This window comes from Rhipicephalus microplus, chromosome X (genome assembly GCF_043290135.1).
Source record: "Rhipicephalus microplus isolate Deutch F79 chromosome X, USDA_Rmic, whole genome shotgun sequence".
NCBI classification, from domain to species: Eukaryota; Metazoa; Arthropoda; class Arachnida; order Ixodida; family Ixodidae; genus Rhipicephalus; species Rhipicephalus microplus.
The window spans coordinates 347,417,672-347,429,771 of record NC_134710.1 but is presented as its reverse complement, the minus strand read 5'-3'; positions in this window follow the sequence as shown (position 1 = coordinate 347,429,771).

Here is a 12,100-nt window from a genome sequence, read left to right as displayed (position 1 = left end):
ACCTCACAACTGGTATTCTAGTAGGCGACCTAGGAGAGGTAAGGATGGGCTCTATCAAGGCGTATGCACAACCTTACGACGTGACTGTTCTGGGTAATCTACGCTGGCCTGACATTTTAATTGCGAATGATTTCTTAGCGAACTTCGGTGACTTTGGCCATATCTATCTATCTATCTATCTATCTATCTATCTATCTATCAATCTATCTATCTATCTATCTATCTATCTATCTATCTATCTATCTATCTATTCTATCTATCTATCTATCTATCTATCTATCTATCTATCTATCTATCTATCTATCTATCTATCTATCTATTTGTCTATCTATTTATCTATCTAGCTGCCTACAACATTTAGCTCTACTGGCCGTTTCGATAATGGTACCTGTACGAAAATTGGTGCGGCGTAACAGGACTGTATGACGAGCACAAGTGACAAGTTATATAACATGAAAATTGTGACATGCACATCTTGAATGCCGATATTTACATTTCGTTGACTCTCTGTTCTTTCGGTGATTATGTTCACACGGCATATTGCAAACCTGGTATGGTATGAGTTGACTGCATGGCGAACATTGGTGACAGACCCTAACGTGGAAATGATGCCATCATTCTCATGTAAGTCATGACTATACGCCATGCTCATGGTGCACTCGCGGTGCTAACCAATTCAGTATTACGGAACGTGAATGCATTACAAATGTATATGACTTATGCAAACATGATATTCAATAGATGCGTGTTATGTAAGAACATGACTACTAGCCACGCTGATGATGCACTTGCGGTCATTTCGTTAGCTTCACGTATACCAAATTTGGTATTACGTGACGCGAGTGGACGAAGAAGGTAAATGACACGTCCAACCATGATAATGATAACATGCGTGCCGTGTAAAAGATGACTACATGCTACGCTCATAGTGCACTCACGGCCGTTTTGCTAGCTCAACATATACCAAATTTTTTATTACGTGACGTGAATTGACGATGAAGGCAAATGACGCGTCCAAACATGATAATTATGACATTCGTATCATCTAAAAGACGACTACATGCTACACCCATAGCGGGCTCGTGGCCATTTTGCTAGCTTCACATGTAGCAAATTTGGTAATACGTGACTTGACTGGACGACGAACACAAACGCCAGGCGCAAACATAATAATCATGACATGGAAGTCATGTGTGGCATAATTTACGTCTACCTCGTAACGGTGCGTTGATGTTTATGTGACTTATCAACAGTCCTCATTCCTGCTTCGCGTATCATCGATTCCAGCTGTACGTGGGATATGCCAAATATTTGTTCACTAGACCAGGATTCGTACATCGTTAATCATTGAAAAGAACTGTGCCTTTCAACCCACCTTATAGAAATTGGGCCGTTTAGTAACTTAGGCATCAAGCTATAGCCTGCTATACTATACTTTCGCGCTTCAATTTTTTTAAAGTTCCAAGCATTTCTTTGTGTACTCCACGTACTTTCAGTATCTATCTATCTATCTATCTATCTATCTATCTATCTATCTATCTATCTATCTATCTATCTATCTAGCCGCCTATGACCTTTATCTTTCCTGGCCGTTTCGATGATCGGATCTATACCGAAATTGGTTAGGCATAACATAACTGTATAAAGAGCATAAGTGACTACTCATAGCACGAAATAATGACGTGCATGTTATGAATGCCACAATTTTCATGTCGCGGTCTTGCTGCTTTTGCGGTGGTTTCGTTCACAAGACCTATTGCAAAACCAAACTGATATGGCATCACATCACTGCATGGCGAACATAAGTGACAGGCCCTAACGTGGAAATCATGAAATGCATGTGATGTGAATCATGAGTACAAATCACGCTCATGGTGCGCTCATGGTCCTTTCACTAGTTTTCTATATACCAAATTTGGTTTTATTTGGCCAGAATGGATTCGGAAGGTGTATGCCTGGTCCATAGATAATAACCATGACATGTGTGTCATTTAGGAACATTAATACATGTTACGCTCATAACTAGCTTCACCTATACCGAGTTTGGTATTACGTGACGTGAAGGATTGATGAAGGTATATGACTGATGCAAACATGATACTCATAATATGCGTGTCTTGTAAGAACATGACTACATGCCACGCTCATGATGCGCTCGCGGTCGTTTCGCCAACTGCTTCTATGCGAAATTCGATATAACGTGACGCGAACAGAAAACGAACGCAAAATACATGTCCAAAAATGATAATCATGACATGCGTGTCACCTAAAACAGAACTACATGCTACGCTCATTGCACACTCGCGGCTGTTTCGCTAACTTCACATATACCAAATTTGGTATGAGGTGACGTGAATGAACGAGGAACACAAATGTCAGGCGCATTAATGATAACCATGACATGAAATTCACGGCATAATTTACGTACATCTTGTAACGTTTTGCTGACTTTAAAATGACGTATCAACGTTCCTTATTCGCGCTTAGCACATCATCGATTCCCATTGTACGTGGGATCTGCCAATTTTTTTATACCTCACAACTGCATTTCCATTACTTGCAGTCATTCACCTCTTAGACGAAACGTCAAGGTTTTGTTGTTTACTGCGTTGTAGTGGAGTATATCAACGCTGTTAGTGGTGTGCCTAAGTCGAAAACTGAATTCCCCGCATGAAGTGCAAAACTTGTCATGTGGCGGATGACCCGAACCGTGACATTATTGGTAAAATTTTCATAATGCAGGTTAGCAAGGGGACCACAACAGCTGGTGAGCCCACCAATGCGTCACCTTGAGAAACCTATACAACGCACTGAATTTGTGAGCATTTGTTCGGCCTTATATGTTATGACTTGTTTCGGTATACCATCACACTGTGAAATTCTCACACTATTTCAGTACTGCTCTACGTACACGATGTTTGTCTCACTCGCTTCGTTTAGCACAATTTGTAATCAATATTTCGATGTGTTTCGACATCTGTCTAATTCCGACTTTGCTATAGCTTGGCAAATTCATCGAAGCAAAACACGTTTGAATGGCAAATGGCAAGTAGCATGAGATTTGGAGCACTTTTGCGTTTACAAAATACCGCATCAAAGTGAATATTCCCAGAAAGATACTAAAGAACACTGGGCATTCGAAAAGTAGGTGTGTCAAGGAAATCCGCACACAGAAGGACTGTCCTATACAAATGTTACATTTCCTTAAAGTGAAAGCTGAGTAGTGTGAATTGAGGAGCAATGTTTTTAAGTATACGATTTCATGTGCGTGCTAGTATTCGCAAACCATTGTTCAAGCTGAGCAGCTATGTGCTGATCTGGTGATAAGTTCCACGGCGGCGGGCTCACTTATCCAATGCGACGGCCACATTTTAACGGAAATAGACGGCATAAATGCTCGCGTAATTGAGTTCTAATGCTCTCTATCGAATATTATGAACTGCATACACCGGTGATTTGGGCCCTTCCGTACAATATAGGGAAGAATAATCAATAGCGTCAGTCTGGTAAGGAATTAGGAGAGGAAGAGCACTCGGTCCTCATTACTTCTCTCACTCTGGTGCTCTGCGTAAACCTTGACCACGAAATTGCCTGAAGTACTCCTGTCTTAAAACACGGAGTTATCTTGGGATGCCACCAGTTTACAGGTGAATCAATAAATCAATCCGAGCATTCTCGCCTGACTGCGAGGACAATATTGGCGGAATTTTGTTGTTAATTTCGGTACGACTAGCAGGAAAATGGAAGATATCATGCGGCTCGACACTTTCCTGCTGTATATGTTGACCTCTTATGTAGTGCCAGAGCACTACAACTATCGACAAATAGGTTGCGTACGGTAAACATAGCGCTATGTCATGTTTTCCTGTTTTCGCAATTCAGTTACGTGTTCAGTGGATGAAGCGCAAGTAGTACTCGCACGCTATGCAACTACAGGGACTGATTGCCCCGTCTACGGTATGTTTGCGTGCCGATTTACTTTCTCAGTTTGTTTTAACAAAATATTTAGGACAACAGCTCACCCTACTTGCTCCCGTTAAATGTTTCTCTCGTTATGCCTTGTGCTGCGTTGTCAACAGCGAAGGTGTCCTGAATGCCTTTATGGTAAAGTGGCCTTCGTGGCTTACTCCAGAATAATTTTCTTATCTTTTTTTGCTCCTGATTCATTAAATTCCTGCTTTCTGGCTATTGCGTGAAGAGTCGAAGCTCTGTGGGCATCACACCAGTTCTTGAGACATGAATAAACGGTAATAATGCCTCTACGGCTTCCACCAAAATAAGTATTCAAATAAATTAATTAAGAAACGGGCACTGCAAAAATAAATTGAAGCCAAGGTGTGTTTTGTAGACCTCAAGGCCAGGCACACGTCTCTTGTTTCGCTTCGCTGTTCGTTTTGCAAAATAATTTTTTTTTCATTATAAACATCTCGAGAATGAGTATACATTTACTTATTTGACTGCTCGTTTGGCAACACTTCACTTCTCTGCGAAACGTGGCACTGATGTTAATTAGGTACTAAACCTTGTATGCGCGTTCTTTCGCAAGCAAGAACGAGGTCTGCTTCTGCCTGCACAAAAATTAGCCGCTATCACAACGTTTCTGAGCCGTTACGTCTTGCAGCATGTTCGCTGTCAGAAAATCAATCAAACATTACATTCATTACATTCTTCTTATGGTGACACCCTATAGGCAACCAACTTTAGGGTGGTTTATGAGTAATTCATACTCGCATCATCGCACCCGATGGGATCTTCACGAGACATTATTACAGTGGAGGGTACGCGTATAGTGTTCAGAGCATCCTAACTGGCTAGAAATAGGAAACAAGTAAATACGTGCCAAGCTTCTACCTAAAGAGCAAGCTAGAAGCTTATTTTGAACAGCCCATTTTTCAGTGCTTGGTTATTTCTTACGAAAAACATAAGAGTGGCGGGGGGAGCGGGTAGAGGAGGAAGGAGAAGTTGTTAAAGCTTCAACAAGATCAACTGTTACTCTCCCAGCTCTAACCAGCCGTAGAGGGGTGCTGTGAACGTGTGGCGAAAAATGGGCGCATTGTTCCGCCTCAATTGCAGGTCGGTCACTCGTCTTCGTAGAACTGGCTTCGCTATCACGCTTGTAGCCGTGGAATCTGCTTGCACGTGGCATGCCGCTGGAAATTCCAGACACCATACTCTATTGTCTTTTACCTCGCAAAATTTATCATAACACCTGTGGAAGACAAAGTCCCCGTTTGATGTGCGTTTAAAATGCTGGGCGTCGGACCACAGTGTGCTTGAGTGACTCTGAAATGTCCTTCAGCCCCTACTTGCTTAGGGCGCTTCCAGAGATGCGCTAGGAGAGGACAGCGCAATTTTCAGAGAAGCGCTGAGAGTGGCAAGGTGCGACTCATGAAAAACATTTGTAACGTCAGAGCTGCGTCGAAATGCTGGTAATTTGACACTTCTTCGAAATGTCAATGTGCACTTGAATACAGTCGTTCGTGCTCAGATTTAGGATAAGCTCTTATTCGAGTCTAATGCATTTGAAGGATACATTGTCAAGTTATGTGGGGTAAAACCACAATGTGATGATAAGGCATGCCGTTAAAGGGGCCTCCAGATCAGTTTTAAGACCACCTGAAGTTATTAGCAAGTGTCTTAACAAAAGCCAACCTGTGTTTTCCTTCTCGATTGTTCTGTCATCTAAATTCGACTGCCTTAGCCACCAGTCCAACCTATGTCGTCTGGCCGAGCAGCAGAGCAGTCTAGTCGCTATTTACTATTACGGCAAGTGAGGCCCACTTATATTTGCAATGTGTAAGCAATCTAATCTATGAAAGCAAAGAGAAGCTATGCAACCAAAACCACATAAATGGTTTTCCTAAATAACCGCTTGAGCAATTCGGATAACATTTATCCCATTTTATATAAAGTATTGGTCAAATAATTGTAGTACGCATAATTTTTACTTTAATATAAACTTCGTGCGCTGGTTGGGCATCCGTGTATATAGGGGAAAAAACTAACGCAGTAAGTTTGCAAATTCGTATCACCATGATAAAAACCCCAACGGGAGTTTTTTCTTGTCGTCGTTGTTGTTGTTTACAGTGCCCCATTTTATTTTTATGCTTACAAAGTTTAATAAATAAAGGGATATCGTAAGAAAAAAATATTTAAGAATAAACCCTCCTTCAGAATCGTTTTAAGCTCCAACACTTTTTATTATTACCACAACTGTGGTTGAAATCAAAACAAATTTGCTTTTTCTCTTGTTATACCCATACGTGCTGTTAATCAGAAAGTTGCTTTCAAGTAATTTGTCAATAGTAGAGGTCTTCATTTATGGCCTCTAAGTAGAAAAAAAACTGGAAATGGTCATTCCAAAAACTGCATCAGTGGTTTTCTGAGTGCAGCAAGCACTGACGGGCAAATAAAGTTTACATTATTTTTTTACTTTTTCGAGATATACATGAACATATGTCCTATTTATGCACCTATTTCCGGATGGCTCCCTGAGCGCTGCCATGATTCCCTCTGGGTTGCGGTAAATACGCCCGAACCCTTGAGGAACTGCCGAGAAAGCCACATCAGTATGTGTACTCTCCTGCCATAGTCGAGAAAGGGGGTGTGTTTTATCTGCTGTGCAGACAACGCGTTTGGTGCCCCAAGAAACTATACGAGGAAGGACCTTTTCTGCAAGTCGTTCAAGTGATGCGTAAGTGCTTTCTACTAAGTACCAGCTGTTTAGTGGTAGTACATCAATGCGTTCAGGCCCGCAGTTCGCACTTTGTTCCCTATAGGACGTCCAGTATCACGCGCTTGCTTCTCCCACGCTTGTTGTGCCTTGCCTCCTTCCCTGGAATGACGTTGCCTAACATCACCGGCATGGCGTCCTTCCCATTTTTAAAGACAATAGTTTTTTTTCGCTTGGATTCTTTAGCAGCTTTTTTTGTAATTTTCCCCTACACCCAGCATCAGTGAGTTATTTTGGGTCAAACAACGTACACTGCTCATTCTGGCATGTTACGTATAGGATAACGTTTCATTCCATCAAGATGAGACGAAAAGAAACGTGCGAAACTATTTCCTGTATTCTCCCACACTTCGGTATAGGGACAACGGGAAAGCAGTGAAATCAGGAAACAAGGAAAGTTTCAGAAACAGGTCAGATCAAGTACACCGGTATATACAAAATGTTAAAGACGTATAGCTTCTACGTCAAACCCAACGTCCTGCCTGACAATTAGCTCACGTTCGCAACGCGATAATAAGCCGACGAAAGAGTTCACGGGCTTTAAAAGAGCGTCACCACTAATCTTATGAAGTATACGCACTCTAAACGAAATTTCTATGGAAGGCCTGCATAATGAAGTTACAGAGTACACCTGTTGGTCGCAATTAGCTCACAGCCGTCACCGATTCATCTCCTCTCACGCTCCGAGACACGGACTTGAACAATGTTCGACAAAGAACATACTTGCGTAAGCAGAAAAAGTGGTATAAGGTAAATAAGTAAGCAAGAAGACGGGAACTGTTTGCCATTGCGTGCTAATAGAGGAAAAAACAAACGCATGCCAAGTGGGCAAAGCTTTGCGGTTCAAGATGGCTTTGTCGAGGAAAGACTGGCACGAAAACGAGAATCTAATCACATAACATGGTCACAACTAATATGCACACAATGAAGCAACGTAGTTTAGATAATGTACGCAAAACCTTCCGCGTCGAGGTAATATTATAGTCTTAGAAAAGCACATGAACGAAGGGGCCTCGCTAGCAGGCCACAACGCGTCGTTTTACAGACATCACAATAGAATAAACAACTTGTTGAAGTAGCATGCCAAACAATATGCGTGCTTATACGTGATGCCTGTATCGAGGGTCCCGTTAGGCTGCCGATAGTGTTTTTCAAGAAAAAAAAAAAGAAACTCTCGTTACCCACAGCTAGCTCGCATCAAAGAAATGAAGAATAGATACTAAAGTTTCTCCCGGGGGCTGCGGTTTATACACAGGTCCACCGGTCCGAACGGGAGTGACATAATGACCACTAAGCCACGTGCCCAGGCTTGCTCACTTGTGAACGGAAGTGAAGCATATGCATGCCTTCTACCGATGACGGAAACAAAGAATTGGGTAATATAAAAGTAACATAGAATCTTCATCGGAACGCTCCGTTTTTGCCGAATAATAGTGACCGGCTGGACAACAGGTATGAGCAATTGCACATTTCAGAAAAGTTTTGTCTTCAAAAAAGTTGAATTCATAACCTGCATAATAACTTGACGGTACTTTCATGAGGCTGTTCTACAAGTTGGAGAACAGTGGAAGGAACATGAAAGTCTCCGTGCCACTTCAAGTCGATAGAGGCGTTTCGTGAACGGCCGCGACCTATACTAAAACTGAAGCATAACGTTAGAAGTGAGCACTGAGTAATACAAGTAAATGCAAGGAATATACTGACGCAAGATTGCTCGAACAGGACCCACCGGGGTTGTATATAGTAGCTAAGACATTCGGTTGATGACCCGCAGGTCGCGGTATAGAATCCTGGCCACGGCAGCCACATTTTCGATGAAGCAAAAATGTGAAAATGCTTGAGAATCGTGCACATAGATTTAGGTGAATGTTAAGAAAACCTAGGTGATCAACATTTCCGGAACCCTCCACTAGGGCACCTTTCATAATCATACAGTGGTTTTGGGGCGTTCAAACCCAACAATTATTATCAGTCCCCAAATGAGTGATAGCTACAAGTGGGAACTCATCGCACACGGGATGTACAGAATAATTTAAAAGGCTAATATGGTCCCCAGCACACATGAGCAAACCCAAAAATACATAACTTACGTACCCCATGAAATGACATGGCTGTGGCGCACTTTATAAAACTCTTTCATCGTTCACTGTGCTAATATAATCACGGACGAGGAGAACGAGAGGGATGTTCTCATTCTGACACAGAGAAAAGAACGACACAAGCGCAAACTCTCAATCGCTTTTTTAGAACCAAGAACGCCCCTTAAAAAATTGGCACACCCCACGTACAGTTGGAATCTATGATATGCGAAGCACGAATGTGGAAGATTGATATGTCCCTTCAAAATCAGCCCAACGTTACGAGCCAGACATATATTATGCCGTACACGACTTTCATGTTTCGATTATAATGTTTGGACGTGTCATTTACCTTCGTTGTCTACACACGTCACACGACACTAATTTCGGTATATGTGGAGCAATCGAAATGGCCGCGCGCACGCTATCAGCGCAGCAACTAGTCATATTTTACATGACTCGCATGTCACGATTATCATGTTTGGACGTCGTACATTCGCGTCACGTAATGTCAAATTTGGTATATGTGAAGCTAGTGAAAGAGCCGCGAGCGCAACAAGAGGTTGGTATGTTGTCATGTTCTTACATGACGCGCATATCAAAATTATCATGTTTGCACGAGTCATATACCTTCTTCATGCACTGACGTCACGGAACAGCATATTTGGTATATGTGAAGCTGGCAAAACGACCGCGAGCACACCATGACCGTGGCATGTAGTCTTGTGTTACATGATACGCAATGCATGATTATCATGTTTAGACATGTCATTTACTTTCGTCGTCGATTCTCGTGTCGTGATACTAAATTGGCATATGTGAAGCTAACGAAACCGCCACGAACACGCTATGAGCGTTGCGTGTAGTTACGTTTTACATGACACGAATGTCATGATTATCATGTTTGGACATCGTCCATTCACGTCACGTAACACCAAATTTGGTATATATCAAGTTAACAAAACGACCACGACTGCACCATGAGCATGGCGTGTAGTCATGACTTACATGACATGCATGTCAGAATTTTCTCGTTAGGGTCTGTCATTTATGTTCGCCATGCAGTCATGTTCTACCATACTAATTTTGCAATTTGTCATGTGAAGGAAACCACTGCAAGAGCAGCAACACCAAGAATTGTAAATCATGACATTCATGACATACATGTCATGATTTTCTTGTTATGACTAGTCACCTATTCTTGTCATAGCGGCATGTTGTTCAACACCAACTTTGGTATCGATACCAATCTCGAAACGGCCAGGAGAACTAAAGGTCGTGGGTGGCAAGATAGATAGATAGATAGATAGATAGATAGATAGATAGATAGATAGATAGATAGATAGATAGATAGATAGATAGATAGATAGATAGATAGATAGATAGATAGATAGATAGATAGATAGATAGATAGGACAAAACAAAAGAGAGAAACGAGAAAGCAGGAAGGCAGAGATTTAAAAAAAAACAAAGAATGGATAGGTGGTTCATAGCTGGCGTAAAATAATAACGAAACGGGCTAATTGGTGAGAATTAATTGTGGGCGTAGATCAACTAACATAGACGGAAGAGATCCACACAAGGCAGGCGCTATACTTCAACTGGTTTTTCTTAGCAGAAATAACAAACACGAAAACTAACAAACAAGGCAACCATGCCGAACCCAGCCTGATAACCGTAGAAAACAAAAAAAAAAAGTGTAAGGGATTCTTTTGTTATCAGGCTTAATTTTGCGTGGTATTTTTTTTTCGTATTAGTTTTCATGCTTGTGATCTGTGCGATCAAAAACCAGTTGAAATTCAGCGTTTGTCCACTTTTTTTTCTTCCATTTATACACTTGTTGCCGTACGCCCAAAATGAACTGGAGTTCACTTTAGTTCAAACACGTTCAAACAAGTTCACTTCAGCTGCAGAAAATGATACGTCGGACGAAGTGAAGGTGTTTAAGTCTTCGACTGGCGGAAGACAAGTCGGCTGGCCCTTCGTAATTTTACATGTACATGCTTGGATAATCCATTGTTTATCGGATACATTCATTACATCAACAGAGAGACAACAAAGTAGTGTAAAATTATTATCGACGTTCAATATTAGAAATAAAGGTGATAGGCGTTAAGCGTGTCAGCAAGGCTTTTATCTATTTGTCAAAATCTTTACGTCCTTGCGAGGCGCGTATCGTTCAGGTTTTTCACACTGCTTTCAATGTGCCATGATAGAATGTAAATTTGGGGGGCCATGCCATATTTAATATGTTCACGTGGATAGTTGCTGCCAGGTATGCTTGCGACGATTATATGTATTTGAGTGTGAGCGAAGATTATATGTATTTAATTATGTATTTGATTATATGTATTTGAAATGTGAGTTTGCGCTCGTGCCGTTTCAGTCTGCTGTTCGTCCATGTCTATTCTTGCGCAGCGAACGTTGAAACCGTATCAACTTGTCTAACTATAAGTTCTTTGATAAAACTCTTTCTCTCAGTGAAGTTTGCAGCATACCAGCTTAACCTGGTCTTTGTAATGCAAGTATGCACCACGCCTGGTGCGTAGGCTGTATCAACACAAGAACAACAAAACGATTTTAGAAATGCTAATAATATAGCATTAATGACCCCGTGTGGCCAAAAACTCGATGCCGGCATTGACACACTTGTGAAGGGGGAAAGAAAAAAACATATTCATAAAGACGCACGTGAAGAATAGAAATCATAGTTCATGCGGAAATTGAACCTGGTCGTTCTGTTTGACATTCGAGTATAATGTACCGCAGGAGCAACGCTCGTGATTGAAATGGCTCTGGAAAAAGACTCTGTACAGAGGCTTTGTTGGGGCAACATCGGTTGTGGTCAATGTTGGCTCTCCGTTTTCGTAACCATTCGATGCACATGACATATGACTCAGGAATGCTTAATAGTTGACCATTGCTGTTCCCCTTAGGAACACGCCGACAACCTGTGCTCATGCTTATAATCGCATGTCATAGCGTGCACTTTGTTTAAATAAAAGGGACGCTTGAGGTCTGACCTGAGAGCTTACGCTACATCGGACCATCAGCTACCCTTTAGGTGGTACAGTATTCAATGGGCTGGGTAAGACCATAGACACTCTTAAACTAACTTGAGAGCACTATAACGCTGCGAAAGTTCAGCCACTGCTAGAATGATATAGGTAGTACACGAATTTGTATAATCCTCGTGTTGCGGGCTTCGAACATACTTGTCGCATTGTCGTGAACTTTGTGAGCTGATTCCAATTAGGGGCCTTAAAGGTCAATGCAGTGGAGCCTAACT